General features: G+C 51.3%; 2 long non-coding RNA genes across 5 annotated transcripts in view; both read right to left on the bottom strand.

Annotated features, from left to right (window-relative positions):
- Positions 1-15,512, bottom strand: LOC133210504 (uncharacterized). Of its 3 annotated transcripts, XR_009724955.1 has the most exons (8): positions 14,992-15,512; positions 14,140-14,285; positions 12,635-12,720; positions 7,084-7,283; positions 5,484-5,631; positions 3,804-3,994; positions 2,306-2,510; positions 1-1,538 (listed from the first exon to the last, which is right to left on the bottom strand). It is a non-coding gene; the product is annotated as an uncharacterized LOC133210504 (long non-coding RNA). The 3 variants fall into 3 exon arrangements; XR_009724953.1 differs by having other exon boundaries at positions 1-2,510; XR_009724954.1 differs by having other exon boundaries at positions 1-2,510; positions 14,144-14,285.
- A 279-nt stretch (positions 15,513-15,791) lies between these two features.
- The window catches only part of LOC133210505 (uncharacterized), an 88,108-nt gene continuing 82,857 nt past the window's right edge, over positions 15,792-21,042 (bottom strand). Inside the window, exons 9-10 of one of the 2 annotated variants that reach the window (XR_009724957.1) lie at positions 18,819-19,937; positions 15,792-17,257 (exon numbers count right to left, since the gene is read on the bottom strand). This is a non-coding gene — a long non-coding RNA (uncharacterized LOC133210505). Of the gene's footprint in view, positions 17,258-18,478; positions 19,938-21,042 lie in introns of those variants that run through there. The other variant, XR_009724956.1, reaches the window with a different exon arrangement.

Genomic DNA, 21,042 nt, shown 5'->3' with positions numbered 1-21,042 from the left:
ACGGGAATGCCAACGCAGCCATCAGCATGGACAAAATCCCCCTTCCGGGCACTTCCTGCACCTGGGGAGGGTGGGTGACACTGCAGCAGCACGTGAGCAAACCACAGCCTGGAAGACAAATAGACATTAACTCATTAGAACTTGTACACCAAGTTGTGCAGTGCTGGGAACTCAGTTAAACCCCCCTAAGAGGTACAATCAGACTCTTGCAATTGGGCAGTGAGTAAAACTGCTCTAAGTTGCAGTGGGGATCTTCTCTCTGAGCAAAGGAATCCACTGTTAAGTGTTTGGGGACACAACAGACAGCAAAATGGTCTGAAATATTAGCAGCATAGCTGCTGGTGTTGAAAAGCCTTGTTCACAGGAGAACACCTTCACCAGGGTACCTGAACAGGAGAATGAGGATTTAACAACACGGGGAAGCCTGCACAGGGTGCTACACAAACCAGAATGGAGCTCACACATCCGAAAGCTCACCTCCTGATGGAATTTCTGCATGGAGTATGGCAGGCACAGAGGAACGGGTGAAAAGGCTCCGAGCTCTGGGAAAGATAAGAGGAACTGCAGAACTGAGAGCACGTGGACATCCATGGGTCACCAGAGAGAGGGGAAAAATGCGGCCCTTTGTGATCAGAGTCAAGCACAAATAAATACGTAGGGAAAGAACATTTTCTGTTTCCTGCAAAGAGTAAAGTTTGGGGGGAAGTGGCCTCTGCCAAACAGTTCTCTCTGCTGGAGGCATCAGCAGGGCTCCGACAGGCACGGCAGGAAAACAGACCATACGTTTGTGCGTTTTCAACAGCCCCTATGGGAGACATCATTTTCTCAGGCTGCCGTTTGGGTTGTGTTTGGCACTTGAACTGTTTCATGGCCTTTGATAGCCCAGGATCTGTGTAGATGATGTTTTGTTCTGAGGGAAGAGAGCAGAAGCACATGACCAGAAGCTCTCATCAGCTTTGGAAAGACCCAGACCAGCAGAGCTCCAGCAACAAAACTCTTTTGTAATGGAAATGCCATCATACCTAGGCATGAAATTAGAAAAGCGCTGTGTACAAGCAGATTAGAATAAGACTGAAGTCATCCCCAGCATTCCTGCCCCAGCAGAAAAGGATGCAAAGTCAAGATACCATTGACTAGTGAACTGTCTACCCAATTCAGCTGCCCAAGCACAGATCTTTACGTGCAAGAGTAGACCTGACATATAGATCTTCATGGGGAAACTGAAAGGAGCTTATTAATAGCCCCAGATAAACAGAATTAAGGGCCAAACTGAACATAGACTTTTACAGACCAGTGCTGAGTGAGCTGATTTCTCTGCATGCACTCTCACTACTGCTTACGACCCTAGTCAGGCATGAAGATTAATGCCTACACAGAAAGCATTTGCTTTCCACTTTTTGAAAGCACTTGTAGGCTGGTTTTGTCTGGTTTCAATTAGAGGTAGTATTAGTCTTTACTTCCAGTCTTAGCTGGGTGTAGTCTTGCTCTCCCTGTCCCGTTCCAGAGGAGCCTGAAGTGGCACCTTGCCATCCTCACTGCTATGATGGTTAGGAAGTGAGTTCCATAATAAGACTCCCATTTACACCCCAAATTGACCAGCTCTATTCATGTCAGCGGGGTTGCCATATTTGCAGGGCAGTTTGAAACCCTCTGGTGCTCCAGACTCCAGAGGGGCAATGACAGTTGCTCAGAGTGAACTCACAGATCACTGGGTATGGGGAGATGAGGGAAAGTGATGCAAGTTCCCTTTATTCCCGGGAACAGCAGCGTAAGTGGCCTCACAGGAGCATCAGGAGGAGTTTCAAAGCTACCCTTGAACGTGGGGTGCTTCCTGGGGCATCACAAATGCCAAAGAAACTGTCTTTAACAGTGTTGCTAAATACAACTGCTGCGTGTGCCATGGGGACACCAAAGGGTAGAGCCTCTGCCATGAAGCAAACGCTCAGTAAGCACAATACACTGAACAGCCCATCAACTGCACCAGGCAGGCTGGTGTGTAATGAGTCTCTGAAGATGTGTATGCTGAGACAACACACAGAGGGCAAGCATCTTCCTCTTTGACTCCACACACTTTCTTATTTAGGCTTCTGTAGTCAGCGATTCATTATACAGTAATAGGGAAAAGCTGGCCCCCCATGGAGAAATATTGCTGCAGAGCCCAAGTGGATCATGTATCTTTTCCATCAAGGCCTACAGAATAGTCGGAAGGGTGTCCCAGCCATTGGTATATTCCCATTGAAGCCAAGGGCAATGTTCTAGGAATCATCTGACCTTTTCTAGGCAAGGTAAAAAGATGTGATTTTACTTTGAGGCCTGAGCTGCGCACGGTGGTTTGCAGTCATGCACAGGGTATCTATCTACCAGCACAGCTGGGCAGGCCGGTGGAACAGCTACTGCCCTCCTCCAGCACACCAGCTCATGCTGATCCAAGTATTTTAGGGAGAAGCACCAGCCAGTCTGTCAGGAGCTCAGCAGGAAAGGTCTCCATGGGAAGACATCCCCCCAGGTGCCTGCGGGAAGGCCCAGGAAGAAGTTAAAACACTGCAAGTTAGGACTCTGCCATGCACAGGAGCTCCTGCAGCAGGGAAAGCCAAGAGCAGGTTTTTCAGGACTCCTTTTTGGACTATGGAGCCTAAAATTTGTGCACATTTCTCTTCAGATGTCTCCTTGGATCTAGCCTTAGATCTCCCTTTATTCCAGTGGAGAACAACCATACTCCCAGGGGGTTTCACAGTGCCACTAAAACTCAGTAATCCCTCTTCTAGACCTAGGGGTGGAAAGTACTGCACAAAAAAGGCTTCTGCCTTAGAAACAAAATGAAGGTAAATGAGGACATCAAATAACAGAGCCAGCACGAAGGCAGTGAAGGGGTTCAGAGGAATGTAATAAGCTTGAGAAAGGTAAACCTTGGGATCGAGGGCTGCAGCTGATCTCGGGCCCCTCAGCACAGCAGACACGGCTGCCTCGGTGCTGCACAGCTCCATGTGCTGCTCCTCATCGAGGTCTCCTGTTGGCTTCAGTTTCGCCATGGAAGCTGAAGAGCATTAAACTGTTCCAGAGGACAAGTCCTCCCCTCAATAAATAAAACCATTTCTAGCAGAGGCTGCTCTGTGAGTTATTGCAGAGCACATAACAGTCCCTATATTTGCCTGCACAATCCCTGCGCGCCCCAGATCTAACTCATTACTGTGCTTAGCGAAGCGCTTTGAACTGCCTCGAGCATGAAAAGCACCATACAAGAACAAATTTTATTCTCCTATAAAGGTATTAAGGCAAGTTAGAGGCATTATTGACGCACATGATATGTTATAATTGCTAAACGTTCACAAAGGCAACATCCAGCCTTTGTGCACGGAGCTGGAGGGTACCTGTGTGCATAGTGCCTGAGTGCTTCCTCTGCACTGCCCAACAGCGCCCCTGGCTCCCACAGGCAAGCTGGATCCTTGAGCTGCAGCTTCCTAAACTCAGCCCTTTGGCTTGGGAGAGGAAGCAGGGCTCTGCTTGACCTGGTTTTAAAGGGAGACACAAGCTCCTAACATTAACTGCTGGTTAGTATCTGGCTTCCCAGCTGCACCTCAGTCTTTCCTTACGCCTCATTCCCACCCAATTATTCCTGTCACCATCACAACACAACCCAACACCCCCAGGGACCACAACTGCATCCCTGCACCTCAACTGAAACATGTGCCACCCTCTTCACAGCCCAGCTCAGCTGTGACCTGCAGCACCCTCTGTTGTTCCCTTCCTGGAGTTCACCCAGCTTGTCCTCCCTACCAGGACTATTCCTTTCCTATTCCATTTACTGTCTTCCACAACAGGGCACCAGCATCATGCTCTCCTTATTCCCTGCTCACCAGTCTTGCCAAGTGTGTTTATTTCCACAACATAATCTATGAAATGGAGGGATGCTGCAGGCGCAGAGCTGAGATAGCTGAAGCCCTTCTTAACAGGAAGAGGTAGAACTCAAACAGCTTAGAGCGATGACCCAGAACTCCTGGAAAAGAAATAGTATTTGGAAGTGTCAACTCATTCATCTATATGGAAGATGTAGAGTTGTGCTTAAGGATGCTGTCAAAGGAACCAGGAATGTTCTTGGGGTTGGAGGGTAACGGGCAGAACAGTTTTTGCAGGCCCCCACAAAAATGTTGGGCTGTCCCAAGCCAATGTCATGTCCCAGAAGAGTCAGCACTTTCACTGCTGTAATTACCAGCAACCAAGATAAACACATTGAATATTAATGGGAATATTGAGAAATAACAAAACCTAACTCAGAAACCACAATGGTATGTGCCCACAGGCGCACGTGCATGCCTGTGTGTGCAGTCTGCCCACTGGACTCATGAGATCATCCAAGATCCTGGCTCACAAGTTACATTCAACCCTTGAAACTTGCCACTGTCTTGAATTCCTTCTGTAAAAATGAAGGCTCGTGGCCCATTTGAAAGCTCTAACAGCTTATTTCGGGCTAGAAAACACACCACTTTTCAGGAGGTTTGAGCTCAGTTTCTCTCTGGACTAACAGGTATCTGGAAAGGTACAAAAATCACACTATCATTCTGGACAGAAAACTGTCCCCCCATGACATGCTCAGTGCCCATAAACTTGCCTTCAAGACTCACGGTGCATCATGCAGCCCTGAGTCTTAAAGACAAGAGCAAGTGATGGAAAGAGTGAGCAGAAACCTCTGCAAACCTGAACTGCTCAAAGCTTCCCATATACTCCAGCATGTGCAGTACCTGTGGTTGGGCACACAGGAAATGATGCTCCAGAGCCTTCTCTTCAAGTGTGCACTGAAAGGGATTTTACATTTCTCAGTCTGGTTCCATTTCCTTGGCTGCCCTCCACCCTGCCCACAGAGTGCTGCTGGGACAGGAGGAATCTCTTATTTCCATGCCAAAGACTGGGAGTTTTCTTCCTCCACACAATGATGAGCTCCTCAACTGAAGTTTAACCCAACAGGTCCCTGCTGTGTGTCCAGCGGCTGGGTCACCACTGCTTTAGCTGAGCATGAATCCAGTGGAGAGAGCTTGGTGCTAGTAAGTAGGAAGAGATGTGGCCTGGTTACGTGCTCACACTGCTTCATTTTTAGATGTTTCCTGATGGGAGAAATTGAGAACCAAAGATGTTCCACCAGAGCGACTCATCCCATTACTGGAACACTTTGAAAATGTGATATGGATCAGTCTAACATCCCGAGCTTCTCCCAGAACAGAGCATGAGTGTACAGACACTGAGCTTTTGGGAAGCATCAGGAACCAGACAGATTAGCTTTGTGGCTTTTGTTAGTTGGTTCTGACTTGCTTTTGACTACGCGCCTGCTCACCATTAACACCCCATGGCGCAGTTGTGTTTGACATCTCTATAACTAACCCTGATTTATATGGCCTTGCACAATTCCTCCTCCTTTGTGTGGCCTTGAGAACAGCATAACAGGCATGCTAAAATGGGAACCATTTAAACCAGTCACTACTAAAGGAGTCTACCTTCAAAGAGCGTTATCCTTGTGAATCAAACTTCACCCTTCCTGAATAATCAGGGTTTTTAATGAAATGCAGCTTTTGGGGTTTGGCAGAAGCAAATACTTATTCCAGAGAGCAGACTCAAAGGTGAAAGCATGACAGATCCACAGAGCTGCAGAATAAAAGAGAGAAAAGATCCAGAGAAATCTCAGATGTGCCACATTCATCACTCAATCATTCAATTACAAGTATCTGAGCAGCTCTTTGGTGAAAGGAATTCAAGCTCCCTATTACAGCACATCGCTGAACATCTCTGATGCCTTTCCACATGGCAATGCAGCAGATGAGCTGTGCCCCTTTCCACACCCATTGCCCATAGAAAATCTGCAAACCATCATCACTGATGCTCCCCAATTTAGGATCCATGTCATAACACACCCTGCCTCCAAAGCCTGTCCATACTTACTGCACTGCTTGCTTTAGGAACGTGTTTTTCTTTGGTGCAACATGAACACTTATGATTATGTGCTGCATGTGCCAAGTAGGCAGGGCTGGGTGGGGAGCGTGAAGGGAGGCTCCAGCTCAGAAATGACAGTACCTATTTTTGGCTCCCGAAGCCGCTCTGTGCTGCTCCCGTTCCGTTCTGACAGCCTGACGCGTTGCATTCTAGCTGTCCCCAATCCCGAGCAGCTGTGGCAGTTTGGGGTGCTGGGTTCAGCATCCTGGGGAGGAGAAAGCAAGCAGCAATTTCTCTATGCCTGTGCAGGAAGAAGCTGCATCACGGTTAACTGTTACTCCATTACCAACACGTAGATGAGCTTACTTTTCAGCCTGAATGCCCCATTACTGCCCAGGAGAAGGTACCTGGCTCCTCCTTTTCTGACAGCTCTCCACCAGAATGCCCCATGACGTCCCCTTCTCCGAAACACCCGCCTCTTGGGTGACCATGGTGGTTACACACACACTGCAGGATGAAATGCCCTGCTTGCTGCCTGGGACACATGGAATATGATCTAACTGGGGTAAATTCACATCCCAGGTCTGTTCTATGCAATTACAGTGTTTACTGGGGGTTGCACTGTATTTTCACAGCACCCCAAGGGCTGCAGCCTCCACTCCCCTTACAGTCCTGCCCCACAAGCACTTTACCACACACCTGCTTTGCAGTAAGAGCTCTCCATGTGCTTTGAGCCTGCAATCAGTGTGAGACAGGGGTAGCTCAGCCCTCCCTCTGCAGCCCCACAGTGACAACTGATTCACATAGCAGAACCCTCAGAAGACAGCACAGGGGTGAGTCACTGCTCACACCCCCGGCTGCAGGTACCCCCAGGGGGTGTCCAGGCTTCCCCTCCTCATGGCTTTGCAGGGAGGCAGCACAGGGCAGCCCTGGGGCAGAGACAGCCACATCCTCTCATGCACTGAACCTGGGCACCTCTCCTCACGGCTGAAGGGGCTCCCAACAGCCACCAGCAGCCTGCCCCTGCCTGGCACCATCCACTTGGTCCTGCTCATACAAGTGCTGGAGTGCTGAGACAAATCCAAGCAGGAAGCTTCTGGTGGATGGCCCCTGAGGTATGTGCATGGGCAGGGGAGATGGGGGACAGGGTGCAGCAGAGCAGCTTACCTTGGTACTGCTGCCAGGAGCAGCTGCTGCAGAACGGATCCTAACTTGGGCAGCTCCAATGCGCAGCTGGAACCACACCAGCACTTTCTGGGAGTGTAGGGAGCCGAAACACAGCCTTGTAGGTGTCCTGCTCACCTACCCAGGAACAGCTTTTCTTCCTTCAGCTGCTTTCCTTCATTCCATTCTCCACCAGTACCCTGCTATCAAGTAATTAGAAACACATACACAGCAGTTTCTTGAAACACCAGAACATTTATCTTTAGCACTGTTAACAGTGAAAGCGAATGACACCGTGGAGACACTGTTAAAAGAAAGGGTTACTATCTTTAAAGAAGAGAGTTACATTCTCCACCAAGGAACAAACCAATTTGAACAATCACATTTTGCAGCCATGTAACTCTTTACCTTCCCCTCTCCCAAGCATCTGAAGCACATGAATGGATGTCTGAATCCTTTACACGAGAACAGCTTAAACCAGCTCTCAGGGAGAGCACGAGGCCTCGTGCTGAGCTGAATGAGTCCAAAGCTGCAAGAGCAGCCCCTGATCTGGGACAGGGTGGCAGAGCTCACCTCCACCCAGGACCAGCCCCATCCTCAGGTACTGCCAACCATAGGACTGTGAGCGCAAAGGTTGGCTGGAGGAGCACAGCACCTTTTCCTTTAATCCCAGTGGAGTTTGGGATCCACAGGGAAGAGAATCCTGGAAGCGGAGTGTGTTTGCATGATCAGTGACTAGAGTGGTACAAAATGTCTGCACTACGTCTTTCCATTCCAGCCTGTGCCTTTGAAGTCATGGTAACAGCTTTTGGATTCGAATCCTCTGATGAGGCTCCTTGATTTATTAGGTAAAACATCTGGAAAAAATGAAGCCTTGTGGCAGTGTAAATCCTCCAGAAGGAGCAGAGGGAGGCTCCATCCCAGCACTGCCTCTGTCAAAAGCACGGAAACCAGAGCCCCACCACTTGCTTTGGGCTGCTCCGAGCTTGAAAAGCTCCAGGTTGGGCTGGGCCTGTTCGTGTTTCACCCACTGGCCCAGAAACCAGCACCCAGACCTGGCCGAGGCTGCGAGCAGAGAGAGGGACACCAGCTACAGCCCTGGGTGCTGGGAGCACGGCACAGCTAATGGAACGATCCTCAGAGGCTCTTGCAGCTGGAATGTTGGTAGCAATTCTGCCCTTGACATTAATAATGCAGCTCTGGTTATAAATCACTGCAGTCCGGGGGAGCAGGATGACATGTAAAATACCTGGCGCTCTCCCGCAAAGGGAAAGGCAACAGCGCAATAGAGACAGGCCAGAAACACAGAGCTCAGGTCAGCCCCGTGTGCTGCTGTGATTAGCAGGGGTCTCCGGGTGACTTTCCCGTTCCCCCAGTACAACACTGGATGTGAGTAAAGGAATGTTGGAAACGAGCCCTCTGGATAGCGCTGGTTTGGAAGGAACAAAACCTGCACAGGCAGACGGGCATTTTCTGAAGCAGATTTCTTGTTGTATTTGGAATCAGCCCTGAAGTGAGGTAAAACAAAAGAGAGGGGAGAAGGGAAGAGCAGAACAGCTTGCTGTGCTCCGGAGCTCCTGCGAATGGCTTCCCCTGTGAAACGTGTGTGTGGGGACACGTGTGCGAGCGTGTGTGTGAGCATCTGCGCCTAGCTGTGTAAGGCGTTGGTTAGATGAGGGCAAAGCTGGCAATCACAGTGGTCCTTGACTCACAATTATTTACTCTCTGCCTCCTCCATCCAGCAACCCAGGATCCAAATTTCAGAGCTCACGCTCTGGGAAAGTCCCCCGAGAGCCATCTTTTGACAGTTATTTTCCCATCTCAATCCCCCTTCCAGCAATCTGAATAATGCAGCTCAAACGCTAGCCCCAGTGCCAGTGTGCCTGCAGGAGGGGGCACGGGACCAGCAGAGGGGGGGGAGGTTGGGGAGTATTTTTTTAATCAGATAAATTATTGCTGGGAAAGCAGCCACTTCTCTCTATTCAATTTATACTCTATGGGGAATCCATCTAATACCCCTTCTCTTGGTGTGAAGCAGGACCAGCGAGACGCTGTATCAAACCAGGGAGGAATGCAAAAGATGAGATGGAGTGCAGGGAATGAACAGGCAACGGGAGGAAGGGGCTGTGCAAAAGCCCCTGGACAAGAAGAAAAGCCAAGGAGACGCGCACACATCTCCTCAGAGGAGGGAGGAAAATGTCTCTGCCCGTTTCTCCCCTGGCAAACTGGAGCAGGCTGAGGCCAGGGTGGGTTAGGAGTGGGGCGGGCTGGCTCTGAGCTTCAGGGCTGAGTGAGGAGCTCCGAACCCGCAGGGAGGTGGCGCAGGTCCCGGGCTGCAGGGATGGAGGCTCCTATCCGGGGCTGCAGGGATGGAGGCTCCTATCCGGGGCTGCAGGGATGGAGGCTCCTATCCGGGGCTGCAGGGATGGAGGTTCCTGTCCGGGGCTGCAGGGATGGAGGCTCCTATTCGAAGCTGCCGGGATGGAGGTTCCTATCCGGGGCTGCAGGGATGGAGGTTCCTATCCGGGGCTGCAGGGATGGAGGCTCCTATCCGGGACTGCAGGGATGGAGGTTCCTATCCGGGGCTGCAGGGATGGAGGCTCCTATCCGGGACTGCAGGGATGGAGGTTCCTATCCGGGGCTGCAGGGATGGAGGCTCCTATCCGGGACTGCAGGGATGGAGGTTCCTATCCGGGGCTGCAGGGATGGAGGTTCCTATCCGGGGCTGCAGGGATGGAGGCTCCTATCCAGGGCTGCAGGGATGGAGGTTCCTATCCGGGGCTGCAGGGATGGAGGCTCCTATCCGGGACTGCAGGGATGGAGGTTCCTATCCGGGGCTGCAGGGATGGAGGCTCCTATCCGGGACTGCAGGGATGGAGGTTCCTATCCGGGACTGCAGGGATGGAGGTTCCTATTCGAGGCTGCAGGGATGGAGGTTCCTATCCAGGGCTGCAGGGATGGAGGCTCCTATCCGGGGCTGCAGGGATGGAGGCTCCTATCCGGGACTGCAGGGATGGAGGCTCCTATCCGGGGCTGCAGGGATGGAGGCTCCTATCCGGGACTGCAGGGATGGAGGCTCCTATCCGGGACTGCAGGGATGGAGGTTCCTCTGCAGGGCTGCAGGGATGGAGGCTCCTATTCGAGGCTGCAGGGATGGAGGTTCCTATCCGGGGCTGCAGGGATGGAGGCTCCTATCCGGGGCTGCAGGGATGGAGGCTCCTATCCGGGGCTGCAGGGATGGAGGTTCCTATCCGGGGCTGCAGGGATGGAGGTTCCTATGGGGGCTGCAGGGATGGAGGTTCCTATCCAGGGCTGCAGGGATGGAGGTTCCTATGGGGGCTGCAGGGATGGAGGCTCCTATCAGGCTCTGCTGGAGTTTGCATAATGAGTTCAGGGATTTCACACCAGCTCCCAGTGGAACTGGGAATGTGCCAGTTCACCTCTGCAGCGTAACTGGAACTGTGTAATGCATTGCTGGCCGGCTGGGAGAAGCCAAGGACTGGGAACAGAGGCAGCTTCCAGCACACCGGGTTTCAGACATGCTTGCAGAGCAGCACATCTGTGCAGCCTGCCTTGTTGTCTGGGCATACCTTTTATTCCTGTCTGGATGACACGAACACCTTAAGGCTCCAACCAAGACAAGGCTCCATTGTGCTGAGGCGCTGTATGCACATGCAGTGAGAGACGGGCCGTGTCCTGAAGAGCACCGAGCCCAACCAGGAGGCAATTAGAGGTGGGGAGTGGAAGCAGGTGCACAGAGAAGGGAAATGATTTCCCGGAGCTCCCCGGGTGAGTCAGTGTCCAACCCAAAACCAGAGCCACAGCACTTGCTTCTCTTCAGGTGCCAACACCAGTTCAGTCCATGGGCTTCCTGCTCCAGCAGTTCTCAGCGAATACAAATCATAGAATCACAGAATCCCAGCCTGGTTTGGGTTCAAGGGACCTTAAAGCTCATCCAGCTCCAACCCCTGCCACAGGCAGGGACCCCTTCCACTGGAGCAGCTTGCTCCAAGCCCCTGTGTCCAACCTGGCCTTGAGCACTGCCAGGGATGGGGCAGCCACAGCTTCTCTGGGCACCCTGTGCCAGCGCCTCAGCACCCTCACAGGGAAGAGCTTCTGCCTTATCTCCAACCTGAACTTGCCCTGTTTCAGTATGAACCCATCACTCCTTGTCCTACCACTGCAGTCCCTGATGCAGAGTCCCTTTCTGGCAGCCAAATGCATAGAGTGTTTAAAGAATTACAGGGTAAGAGCACCTCAGTGGGTGTCATGGCACACTTCTGTGGCCTTTTCTTCTTCTCTATAACAAAGAATCAAAAGTGTTAGTGGGAGCATTGGCAGCAAGCTCAGGAGACAAGGAGACTTCTGAGGAAGATTTCCCAGATTCCAGGAGTGGCTGCAGTACAAATAATGGTGGAAAATAAAGGCCCTGACTCAGCAGGAGGCAAAGGGGAACAAGTGGAAGAGTCACTCTATGCTGGGAGGCTGGAAGGAGAATATGACACACAAAGAAGAAAAGAGAAATAAGGCAAAAGGAATTCATTCAGATGTGTATAGTCTGCATTTTGGATAGCTTCCCTCTGACAGAAACTGCTGAGCGCCCATTCCCAGGCAATCAGGCTTTACCCAGAGTCCAGTTCTGTGGGGCCCAAACCAAACAGGCACAATTCCTTTCACTCAGAGCTCTTTTCCATCTGCTGCAACAGGCGATGGGATTTCACCAGCCCCCCTGATTCGCTGTCTCCAGGTCCGTGTGAGGGTGTCATTCCTCATACCGCAGCTCCCTTTCCCAGGCGCAATGAATGCTTAAAGCAACACTGAGCTAAACACTTCATTAAAGCCCCCTCTGGCCCCCCGAGCAGCCGACCTGCTGTCAGACCTCGATTAACCTCCGAGGGTATTACCTGCAATTACAGATCTCCCTAAAATGCCAGAACAACTCGTGCCAGAGCAAAGTGAGCCCCCGGTCCTGCTGGTGTCAGGTTCCGGGACACCTTACCCTGCAGTGGTTCTTGTCCAGCTGAGGCATCCCCAGGAAAAGAACTTTGGGGCTTTTTTTCCCTTTCTGAGAACAAAGAAAGTGTTATCCCTTCTTCCTTGGCATTCCTTCCTGTGTTTTCAGTCCCTGGACATAGGTACTTGAGGGTGCTGAGGCGCTGGAATGGGTTGCTCAGGGAGGTTGTGAATGCTCCATCCCTGGCAGTGTTCAAGGCCAGGTTGGACAGAGCCTTGGGTGCCATGGTTTAGTGTGAGGTGTCCCTGCCCATGGCAGGGGGTTGGAACTGGATAATCTTAAGGTCCTTTCCAACCCTAACTATTCTGTGATTCTATGATTAAAGCACTGCCCATTTCAGAGGCTTTATCCAGGACTCTGGTAAAAGGTAAATTCAAGCTGTTCTGTGCATTTTCTTGTCCCTAAATGTCTTTTTTTCTTTTAATCTGTTCCAGATTCCCCCAGTTTTACAGTAGGACTCAGGGGCTCAGTGATCTCCCCCCTCCCAAGCCCCAAGAACAGCAGAAACACAAACTCTTCAACCCTAGACCAAGCACAAACCTCTCTGAAATCCCAGTGTGGAACCATCTTTCCTAAGTCTCTCTCCTCCGTGACCCCTGCACTCCCCACAATCTGCAGCAGTTTTCCTGTCCAAGGAAAGAAAACACTGACATGAATCAGGACCTCTTCTTGACAGGCACAAGGAGGGAGGGCTGCTCTTTGCCAGCAGGTACACATTAAATTGATGTTGAAGCCTCTCCAATGTGTCTGGAGACTCACTGGCCTGTGGGAGTTTTGGCCTGCTCCATCCTTCCACATTGGTTATCATCTTTCATTTCTTTTACACCTGGTAACATGTGGCTTCGAGAAATCTCTCTGGGCTCAATGAATGATGGAAGTGAACCTCCTTACTCTGGTTCCTTTCTTTCCCTGCCCCTCTTTATTCATTTCCTGGCTCTAAGGCTGAGCAACCAAATCCCCCTGGAATCTCTGGGAAGCAAAGGGTGGCTGGAAATGGCAGGAAAAAGGGTCCTGGCCAAGAGTGAAAGAAAAATAAGGAGCCCCAACCCTCTACTAGGGGAAGACACCTGCCTGCCTGCTTCAGGCTTAGGCTGCATTACACACAGGGAAAGGAAAGGGCAAGAAAACATGGACTTTACGTAGTCAGGGATCTGTGTCCCTGCAGGAAACAGTTCATGTGCTGCCTCCTGGGGACAGCCAGATGTACTCAGAGGTTTGCCAGTGCCTGGTCTGAAGGCCCTGATGGTCCATGGCAGCACCAGGCTTTTCTGCCCATCTCCCTTGTGACTGTCCCCATGGTGCACCTGCAGGAGAGGACGTGGCAGGATGGACAGACAGGGTCCCTGCACGTCCCACTCGACGCTGATGCACCTTGGAGCCCCTTCCATCACTGCACTCATGGAACACTGCAACAACAAGTGCATCCCTGAGAAACCAAAGTTCCTAAGCTGGGTTATTAGGGAATTAGATCCCACAGATCATCTTCTCCCCCTGCCATTCCCTGCAGTATTCCTGCTCAATTCCAAGTCCTGCATGTGCTTGGCTGGACAAAGAGCAGTGCATGCTCCTTTGGGGCTGCCTGGCCAGCTGGCTGCTGCTGCTACCCCAAATGGATGTGTGCTGGAGGTTCCTTCCATCAGTGGGCACTCCTTTGGGTTCCTTTTTCCTCTGTCCAGCTGCAAACCTTCAGGTAACTGTGGGAATTCTGTTCTCAATGAAGCTACTCATTGACTGGCAGTCTGAGAAGTAATTCACGGGGAGGGAAGAATGGCAGATAAACAGCAGGACGCCTCTTCAGAAACCAAGACTAAAATGCTAGAGCAAAAGGGCTGCTGAAGTCTTGTTTTCCTTACCCACAAATTCCCTGATGCAGAAAACATACCCCCCCTTTCCCATATTTGCCAATTTGCTACAAGTTCAAACACGAACAGCTTCTGCTGGGAATAGCTGATTGTGCCAGGATGTGATAGCTGCTGTTCCTGTGCTGTCCTACCCCCCAGATCATCCCATTTCAGCCCAGAAAATGAAAGTTGCTCACTGTTTACTAACCACTCTGCTCCCTTCCACTCTGCAAGGAGCTCTGTGGCAGAGCCAAGCCTCTGCTGTTTACAAGCCCATCTGCTTCAGTTGCTTTTCTTCACCTGAAGTTAGAACGCTCCATTCAGGAGACTGCTCATGGTTGTGTTGGGAACTGCAAAAAGCAGATGAGGATTTCAGGTGAGCAGCAGGAAAAGAAGAACACAAATCTGTTCTCATCTAAAGAGCCCTAAAAGCAATGATTTAAGAATAAAGAGAACAAGACAAAGGAGGAAACGCCAAAAAGCCAGCAATGGTTTCAGCAGCACAGTCATTCTAAGGGGAGTTTCTCTTGTATTTTCATGAGAATTCCAACATTTAGAACCAGAAGGGAAAAAGCACAAGTGCTCCAATGCCTGTTTCCCTGAAGTCACACTGATTCCTCTGCTCTCAGCATTTTAAAGTCTCTCTAGGCAGAGCTGCAAGATTGTACTTTGCCCAAACCTGTACTGCTGCTGTAAGCTGTTCAGTCGTGAGCTCTGTGTAGTTTAACTCAATGCCACAGGTTTCCAGGAGTAACAGGGGGACCCTTGGGAGCCAGAAAGAGATTGAGAGTGTCTGTCTGTCCCTAAAGCCTTCAGGGGGATGTCCAGAGACTACCCCTTAACACCAGAGCTGCTGTCCTTACAGCCTGAGCCCGCAAGCGTGGCTGCAGGAGGGACCAGAGGTACACTGCGAGCCAGCTAAAGCACCCATGCAACGTGCCTGGGCAGGCTGCTGCAGACATGCACAGCCTCTGCAGGAGGCAGCTGCAGGGATGGGAGGCAGCCAGGCTGAGGAGCACGCTGTGCTCACAGACACTGCTGTGGATGGAGTGATACCTGTGAGAGGCACTGCTCCGTGGGGCCACAGCCGCTGCAGAGAGGCTGCACTCCTACATGTGGGCCCTGAGGCGATGGGGATGGGCAGACTGCGACAACCACTCCTTCCTCCCAGCCATGGGCTTCCAGCCCCGGTGCTGCTGCCTGGCTTGGAAGGGAAAATAAATTGCTGCTGTTCCTGGACACTTCTGAGAGACAGTGGAAATGAGAGGAGCCCAAAGAAAGGAACTGAACTGCCCCCAACCAGAAAACAGAGGTGGCAAAAGTATCTTTGCTCCAGCCCTTTCTGTGCTTCACACCTAGAGTTGTTAACGCGGGCCAAGAACCACCTAAAGAAAGAAGCAGCACTTGGAATGGTCTCTGTGCCATGGCATTAGCTTTAGGAGGGTCAGCCTGTCCACAGAGACACATGACATCCATGTGGCAGAGCAGATGTGTGGCTTTACAGATCAAACACTGAAGTTCACACCTCATGTATGGACGAAAGCTGAGAAGGAGCAGTAAGTACTGGAAGGTGGAAAGAATCAGACACTGGTTTGTGTTGGAAGGGACCTCAAAGCTCATCCAGTCCAACCCCTGCCATGGGCAGGGACCCTTTCCACTGGAGCAGCTTGCTCCAAGCCCCTGTGTCCAACCTGGCCTTGAACACTGCCAGGGATGGGGCAGCCACAGCTTCTCTGGGCACCCTGTGCCAGCGCCTCAGCACCCTCACAGGGAAGAGCTTCTGCCTAAGAGCTCAGCTCAGTCTCCCCTCGGGCAGGTTCAAGCCATTCCCCTTGGCCTGTCCCTACAGGCCCTTGTCCCAAGCCCCTCTCCAGGTTTCCTGCAGCCCCTTTAGGCACTGGAGCTGCTCTAAGGTCTCCCCTTCAGGAGCCTTCTCTTCTCCAGGCTGCCCCAGCCCAGCTCTCTCAGCCTGGCTCCAGAGCAGAGCTGCTCCAGTGCATCTCAGCACCTCAGTGGCCTCCTCTGGACTTGCTCCAACAGCTCCACGTCCCTCTTGTGTTGGAAGCTTCAGTGCAAGGTCTCACAAAGGAACAGCCCTACTACAGGTTCCCAACTGTCCCTCTGTGCCATCAGATCACAGTGTATCTGCTGCACCAGCTCACAGCTGGAAATTCACCTGGTTTAGGGAGGAACACAGTGTCCCACTTGGCAGCTTCCCAGCCCGGCCCTACCAGCTCAGCACAACTTGCATGGATCACGTCCCAAGTCTTGAGGCTATTGAGAAAGGAGGCTGCTTCAAGCTCCTGGGAAGGAAGGAGCTTGCCAAGGCAGGCACTTGGACGTGCAACCTGTGGAGAACATTTCCTTCTCCCCGCAGCACTCAAAGGTGTGTGGGTTTGGACTGCTTTTGTTTGAGGACTTCACAGCAACGGAGCCCAGTGCACAGCGAGATCTAAAGACCTCAGACCTGTTGAGTGGTACCAAATCTAATGCTGGTCCAGCTTCCCATGGCTGACACCCTGCACATTCCCAGGCTCCAGCAGAGCTCAGCTCTTTGGTGGGCACTAAAACAAACTGATTTACAAGGACACTCACACTGGTGCTAGCAAGGTGCTGGGATGTTCTGAAAACATCATGATATAGTGGGTGAGGGGAGAGAAACTGAAATTAGACTTTGCTGTCTCGTTAACTCCTGAGGAATCTCATCTTCCAGCCAAACTGCTCTTTGGAATAGCTATGTAGAACAGAAAACAATGCCTTTAGCAATGCTGCAGCTCTCAGGGCCTGAATCAGGACCTCTCAACCACACATGCTCTTCATTAATGCTAATCCAGGAGCAGCAATGATCCGAGAGCAAAACCTCCGCAAGGATTAAGTACACAGATACTGCCTCATCAAGCTGTGATGCAGGGAGGGATCCAACCTGAACTCCCTCCAAAACACACAGTCAGATCTGGTTGCTCTGGTTTGGACCCAACCCTGGCAAGATGGAAAGCGGGACCTTGAAAGAGAGGAGCAGAAAGAAGGGAAAACAGTCCCTTCCCTCTCCATCCCTCCCTAGGAAAGCAGCGCTCCTCTCCTGGGCTGGAAGCACGCACACTGAACTTGCCTCCCTTCCCTCCTCAGCTTACATTGTTCACTTTCCTCCAAATTGTTTCCACATTCTGTATAAATAACCCCAGTGCCAGCGAGGGGGAGGGGAGAAGGGCTGGGAGGAAACCAAACGTCTTTGTTACTTCTGAAAGAGAAGGTGGAGGATGCAGTTGGGAGCGGGAGCCTTGGCAGCCTGAGCGCAGAGTTGCCATCGTGCTTGTGTTCAGACCTGGAGGAAGAAGAGTAAACAAGGGGGAGATTATATGTAATTACAGACAATCATGTTGCCGGGGATAAACAGGAATCAAAAGCATGGAGGCACCGAAGGCTGGCACACCCCCAAGCACAGAAGAGAAGCCAGCCGGCGAGAAGCAATGCGGCTGGAAAGCGCTTCCCTTTGGGCTGCTTTCAGTTAGCTCAGGGGCTGGGGTTTTTTTCCCCTCTCTTCTTTGGCTTGAGGCATTCCCCCATCAAGAGAGGAGCCCATCCAATGGGAACCAGAAGCCAAACTGAAGTCAGCAGAATCCTCGCCTGCAATGTGAATAGATTACTCTGTGAGAAACGTCAGAAACACTTGGAAAAGGTGGAGCCCGCTGAGGTCAGCAAAACCAGCAACAGGAACTGTGGAACAGAAATAGCTTTAGGAACACGCCAGAAGCTGAGCCTGTGTGTCCTGCAGGCAGATTCCCCCTGGCAGGACACAGAGGGTGACCTGCAGCTGAGGGTGGCACATGGGTCCCGCTCACAGCTCCCGTGGATCCAGGGTTGTGATAAAAAGGTGTCAGGGCCCCCTGGCCACCTCACCTAGCTCTGGCGTGCGCGGTACCGAGCCTGTCCATTTGGCACAGCCCTCTTCTCGATCCCCTGCATATCCAAGGCAAAAGGATGAGCTGTCAGTCCTGTACACCACCTCCCTCCTGCCTGTCTGCATCTGCAGAGGGAATCAGGGGGAACCAGAGCGTGATGGGACCCTCCTTCCACCACCTGCCTGTGCACGAACGGGAGGCAGCGGAGGCCTTAAGCATGGTGGGACAGCAATTCCCTCCCCTGCCTTTGCTGGGGAGCAGTGGGGTGCTCAGCTTGTTGTGCCTGATGCCAGGACCCCGCTCCCCCAGCAGGGCAGCCCCAGCTTTGCTTTTGCAAGCAGAATGATAGAATGGTTTGGGTTGAAAAGCACCTTAAGCTCATCCAATTCCAGCCCCCTGCCATGGGAAAGGGAAGCAGAAAAAGGCAGCAGGGATGGCTCTGGCCATAGCCAGACGAGCAGGCTCTGGTGCTACAAGTGCTGTGGCTGAGCCCAGGGATGCTGAGCTGCCTCTGTGCAGCTCTCCCAGAGTGTTTAACAGTGCCCTGCAAAGGGGCAAGGAGGGGGTAATGCTGAAGAAACAAAGCCAAGAAGCACAACTGAAACAAAGGCAGATGGCCAGAAGGGGGGGGTGGGAGGGGGGTGGTGGTGTTAAAGAAGGACTTGGGGGGATTTAAAAATGAAAAAGAAAAACCCTCGTTAGCCCTTCTCCTGCTTCCCTTGAAGGCTCTGGAGAGTTAGAGGGAAGGCGCCATGTGAGGAACAAAGGATGGCAACCTCGGAGGGTGACAGAAGGAGGATTGTTTAGCGAGGCAGTGTAAAAAGCTCTCTCCCAGGCACTATTTTAAATCCAAATAGCTTACAGCCCGCTGAATTCTTAAGCCATTTGCCTGATCTCTCAGCTGTTCTTCATTGAGAACACAAGCACATATTTGAAAGCAAAAAATAGAGAGGAAAAATAAGCATCTATAAGAAATAACCAAACCTGTGTTTAGAATCTGTGGACCAGCGTAGGAAGCACGGCGTCCTCACAGCCTCTTCCACCTTCTCCCTTTCAGTAGAGATGCTCTAAATGTCCTTTCTCCTAAGGAAATAAAATGTATTTGTAAAGGGAAATGCCATTGCTCTAAGAGAACAGAGTCACAGTTTGGTGAACGATATTAGCAGGTTATCTGGGTCCAGGATTTTGTGCATTTTCCCTCAATTCATCACTGTGGGCATTCTTCCTCCAGGATTTTCTTTTACTGAAAAATCCTTTGCCAGTGGTGGATACCTGTGTGTGTGCCTTTGGGTACCACAGATAAGGTTGGTTTAGGCATGAACCAGGAGTCCCATTCCTCTCAAAACTGCTCAAAATCAGAAAGAGCAGAGAGAATGGAACTGGGAAAAAGACAGAAATGGGTCAAAAAAAAGGCATTTGGGGTCCAAGTCTTATCTGCTCTCAATTTACATTGACTCTGTGAGGTAATATTTAAGCAATCTACTCCCACGCCAACTTAGAGCAGCTACTTCCAACCACCCCAGATGCTGGTGTGCAGAACCAAGAATAAAAGCAAGATCATGGAACGGTATCAAAAATGAGCCAGCGGTGTCCTTCAAACACGTGCCCATGTGCCAGGCTGGAGAGAAACAGTGTCAGAAGTTCACCAGTGTGGTGAGAGATGACAAGGGAGCCAGGCTGACAGGTCTGGACACATTATATCCGCTTTACTTTCATTTATACATGACTAAGAAGAGCGAAGGATACAGAGCTCTTCTCCCGATATTCTGTTAAAAATGAAATGAGGTTACTGGTCTCCTGCAAGCACAGATGAACATCAATCACCAAATCCTCATAAAGCCATAAAACACCGTCCCTGGGTGTTATTAGAAAGCAAGAATTAAAAGTTGATCAAGATGGGAAGAGGAGAATCTCAAGGGAGAATGGATTTCATAAGCAATCAGCAAATCCTTCTCCAGGCACCTCAGTGTGACTGGCGAGACAGTGAGAAAATCAAAAGAGCTACTACCTAAAGAGAAACATACAGCGAGCGTTCCCAGCAGGCATCTTAGGAAAAGCCCTCAGTAGGATAGAGTCAATCCTTTCCTGCCTCTTCCTGCTTTCCTGAAGCAAAGGGGAAAAAAGACAGGGAAAGAAGAAGAAAAAACAAAAAGAGTACAGTATTTTCATTACTGCTTATTTTTATCTTGCAGAACATATTTGTATGTGCTGGAGGAAAGGTTTCCATTGGCTTGTCACAAAACCTCTGCAGTTGGGTATGGTAGTTGGCTGCCTTGGCTTAGGACAGGTTTAAGGCAGGATTATTAAGGAGGGCAGACTGAGCTGAGCTCTTAGGCAGAAGCTCTTCCCTGTGAGGGTGCTGAGGCGCTGGCACAGGGTGCCCAGAGAAGCTGTGGCTGCCCCATCCCTGGCAGTGTTCAAGGCCAGGTTGGACACAGGGGCTTGGAGCAAGCTGCTCCAGTGGAAGGGGTCCCTGTGCGTGGCAGGGGTTGGAGCTGGATGAGCTCTAAGGTCCCTTCCAACCCAAACCAGTCTGGGATCCTATGAATATCAGACTGGAGAACAATCCAGAGCTGGAACAGCAGCTGATGAAGATCAGCAGAGGCTGCATTTCACTTCTGGTAATCCCATTTTGGATACTGGAACTCAGTCATGGGGAATGAAAACGTGAGTGAAGCATTTCTTTATTCCAAGACTGATTGGATGCCAAAGCAATGCTTTGGGGCACTGGCCTGCACGTCCCACTTCTGGCAAATCCAACAGTTGAAGGGATGCAGAGTAATGAGGTTTTTCCTGCCGCTCCTTGCTGGTGGTGCTGGAAATCCTTGTATTCCCAGGCCTGGATCACTAACACTTCCTAAGACATCCTCATGCATAAGAGGCAGGGACTTGCACAGGTCAGAGTTAAGAGCACTGGCTAGAGGGAGACTTGGGGAAGAGCTGCACCCATCATCAACTACCCCCTTCAACACCAGGGACCTCTCTCAGAGTTCCCTCTTAGATGTTCAGGAGGCAGATGTATAAAAATGCCACCAGGAAAATGCACTTCCCCCTTTGCTGTCCCTCCCACCTCCATGTGCTGCCGTCCCCTCCACATCCACTTTGGAAACGAGTATTTCCACTGATTATGAATAACTCCTGGCGCTGATGGAGAGGGTCAGGATCAGCCCTCCAGGCCAGGCCTGCCCGGCACAGGCACCTGCCAATA

The sequence above is a fragment of the Neopsephotus bourkii genome, unplaced genomic scaffold (assembly GCF_033783945.1).
Source record: "Neopsephotus bourkii isolate Nb327-2 ecotype Australia unplaced genomic scaffold, CSIRO-AGI_Nbou_v1 NB_463, whole genome shotgun sequence".
Classification (NCBI taxonomy): Eukaryota; Metazoa; Chordata; class Aves; order Psittaciformes; family Psittacidae; genus Neopsephotus; species Neopsephotus bourkii.
The sequence above is the reverse complement of the archived record's forward strand: the minus strand, read 5'-3'. Positions and strand labels throughout refer to the sequence as shown.